This window comes from Triticum dicoccoides, chromosome 3B (assembly GCF_002162155.2).
Source record: "Triticum dicoccoides isolate Atlit2015 ecotype Zavitan chromosome 3B, WEW_v2.0, whole genome shotgun sequence".
Classification (NCBI taxonomy): Eukaryota; Viridiplantae; Streptophyta; class Magnoliopsida; order Poales; family Poaceae; genus Triticum; species Triticum dicoccoides.
Genome location: NC_041385.1, coordinates 743,461,344 through 743,464,892, shown reverse-complemented (window position 1 = coordinate 743,464,892; position 3,549 = coordinate 743,461,344).

The following is a 3,549-nucleotide window of genomic DNA, read 5'->3' as shown; positions in this document are numbered from 1 at the left end:
CGGAGTCCCGACATTGGTTGTCAAAACCAATCACCTTTGATCATCAGGATTACTCCGGACGTATCCGGAACATAGGATGGACTGCCCTGATATTAGGTCCTATAATCGACGGACTCCAATTCACAGAAGTCCTAATGGACGGCGGTAGTGATCTAAACCTGCTATATCAGGACACAATCCGCAAAATGGGGATAGACCCAACCAAAATTCGCCACAGCAACACCTCCTTCAAGGGGGTAATGCCAGGCCTATATGCCCATTGCACGGGCTCCCTACTGCTAGAAGTTGTGTTCGGCTCATCCGACAACTTCTGCCGCGAAAAGTTAACCTTCCACATCGCCCCATTCAAAAGTAGTCATCAAGCACTATTGGGACGTGAAGCTTTCGCCCGCTTTAACGCAATACCGTATTATGCATCACTTACACTTAAAATGCCCGTTCCACGCGGCATCATCTCATTAAAGGGAAATATCAAGTGTCACTTGAGCATGGAAGAACGTGAGACTGCTTGGACAGTCACACACTAATCCGGCTCCGCTAAACCAAGCACCTGAATAGGTCATTCGGACCCGGGATACGGCTAGATGAGTCCGGCGTAATCATATGAAGGCCTACTAACCGCACACCCCCGTACAAGGGGCTGCATGCATGTACAACAAGAGACAATAAAACTCAAATTTTATTCGCTTTTCGGATCGTACTCCTTTTATTTAAACATAAAGTACATTTTTCGCACAATCTTTCTTCAACTAAGTTCTTCTCCTTTACAGATGAACACCGTGTTACACCCGTCCAGGATACGGCACAATGGAGACACAGGCGCATACGTGCAGTAGAGACCCGTCGCAAGGATTCTTTTCAGATTAAGACCCTTCGTAAACCTTTTTTACTGTCTCTTGTTGGTACACATCCCCCGGTTTCTTGCTATAACCGAGGAGGAGGCTGGCGTTTTGGCATCAGCCGCGTCAGAAATTTTTGCGCGTACCTGGACACCAGGGGCTTAGGGCATTGTTCTGCCCGTTTTCATAAAGACCGAATACCTTAGGGAGTGTTCGGCGTCTCGAGTTAGGCCCTATATGCATTAGCTCTAAATCATGTCTTTGGTCAAATGTTGGGTTTTCCCGGCTCCTGTGTTTTGCTGCCTAACGTTCCGTTTTATCGGCTAACGCGGCACCAAGAGAACTACTGCGATTGTGCCCCGGTTCGTCCTGGCGAGCACCTTAGTAGAGAAAGCCGAAAACTGACTGTCATGATATAGCGTGAGACTGGTCAACCACTCGATGACCCACCGGAATGTTTAGAATTCCTCCGCATTAACGAAGGACCGTTTCCTGGTCAGGCACATACGCTCCCCGAATTCGGAAGAGCGCGGTGCCCCTAGGGGCTATATAGTAGCCCCACCATCGAACTCCTATGGCTAAGTGAAAGTAATAAAGCATTATAGTCCGGTTGCCTAGTTTGCTATGCTATCACCTCCTTTACAGGACCAAGACGTTGGATTAAGTGTGAAGATGTGCTTTTTTGCAAACACCCCCGCACTATGTGCGTGGGGGCTGAAGCCAAGGACTGCCATCTTTCAGGTTATATACACATATACATTAACGGCCGCACAGGAGGTACGTTACTACTTGCACGCACAAGTATAAAAAGCCCTTGCATTATATCGAAACATTGTTTCGCAAGTCATACATGTCATTTGAATATAATATCCTTCGAGCACTGCGTCTCTATTAAACGAGCGCCCTATAGGACTTCCTCAAAACAGTGCTCGGCAGGTACTCGGCTTCTGTCTGAATCCTAGGATGCAACGCCGGTGACCTTCATCTCTACCCAGTATGTCTTGACATGGGCGAGAGCCATCCACGCACCCTCTATGCATGCTGACCGCTTCATTGCACTAATATGCGGCACCGCACCAAGGAACTGTTGCACCAAGTCAAAATAACTCTTCGGCTCGGGCCTCTTTGGCCACAAATGAGTCACGACAGACTTCATGGCAAGTCCGGACAACCTATTCAGCTCAGCCCATTCGGCCAAACAACCGGTTAATGGAAGCAGACGCTCTGGACTATGGAACTGCGACCAAAAAAGCTCTTCCATTCCGTGATCCTTTTGGCCTCGGAAGTGCTCGGCCGCGTCCGCGGCACTCGCTGCCAAATCCAGATAAGCATCCTCCGCACCCCACAGCTGGCCCAACTGAGCATACTTGGGATCCATGAATTTTCTCCGCAGCAGAAAAGGCTTTCCAGCCGCAATATCTTCGGCCTGACGTAGCTCCTCTTTCATAGCTCTCATTGCAGAGCGAGCATCCTTGGCCTCAGCAGCGGCCTTTTTCAGGTCCTCTTGTTTCGCTCGACCTTCTTTTTCAAGAAGCTCGCAACAGTCGGTAGCATTCTTCAACTTTATGGCCATCTCGGCCATCTCTTTCTTGCTTCGGCAGTGAGCAGCCTATTCGGCTTTCAGCTCTTCGGCCGCTTTTAAGGCAGCCGCATCACTTTTTCGGGCTTGCTTCTTGGCTCGGGCGAGTTCCGCCCGAAGGTTCTCCATGGCAGCGGCACCATCCGCGTCAAGCATACAAGTTGTAAGGCACAGACATTAAGCTACCTTACAGGGTGTCCGCAGAGAAGCTGCATACCTTGTGACTCGTCAATCCGCTTATTGGCAAGCGCAATGTCAGAATCCGCCACGTCAAGTTGCCGCTTTAGTTCGGCAAATTCATCAGTCCGGCTTGCCACCGGACGCCTCGCCACCTACATAGGAAGAGCACATATTATACCTGGGATTATGATTTACATGGTTTACCATGAAGAGGGGGAATGCCGGCAGCTGGAATTCTGGCTGGAAAAGGAGCAAACATTGGAAACCTATTCTGCACTGCTCCAAAAGTCCTGAAACTCCACGAAACATATTTTTGGATTTATTAAGAATTATTGAGCGGAAGAAGTACACCAGGGGGCCCACACCCTATCTAGGAGGGTGGGGGCGTGCCCCCTGTCTCCTGGCCCCCCTAGTGGCCCTTCGGTTTCCATCTTCTTCTATATGAGGGCTTTTACCTTGGAAAAAATCATGGGCAAGCTTATGGGACGAAACTCCACCGCCATGAGGCGAAACCTTGGCAGAACCAATCTAGAGCTCCGGCGGAGCTGTTCTGCCGGGGACACTTCCCTCCGGGAGGGGGAAATCATCACCAACGTCATCACCAACGATCCTATCATCGGGAGGGGGCCAATCTCCATCAACATCTTCACCAGCACCATCTCCTCTCAAAACCCTAGTTCATCTATTATATCCAATCTTGTATCAAAACCACAAATTGGTACCTGTGGGTTGCTAGTAGTGTCGATTACTTCTTGTAGTTGATGCTATTTGGTTTACTTGGTGGAAGATCATATGTTCAGATCCTTTATGCATATTATTACTCCTCTGATTATGAACATGAATATGCTTTGTGAGTAGTTACATTTGTTTCTGAGGACATGGGTGAAGTCTTGCTATTAGTAGTCATGTGAATTTGATATTTGTTCGATATTTTGATGAGATGTATGTTGT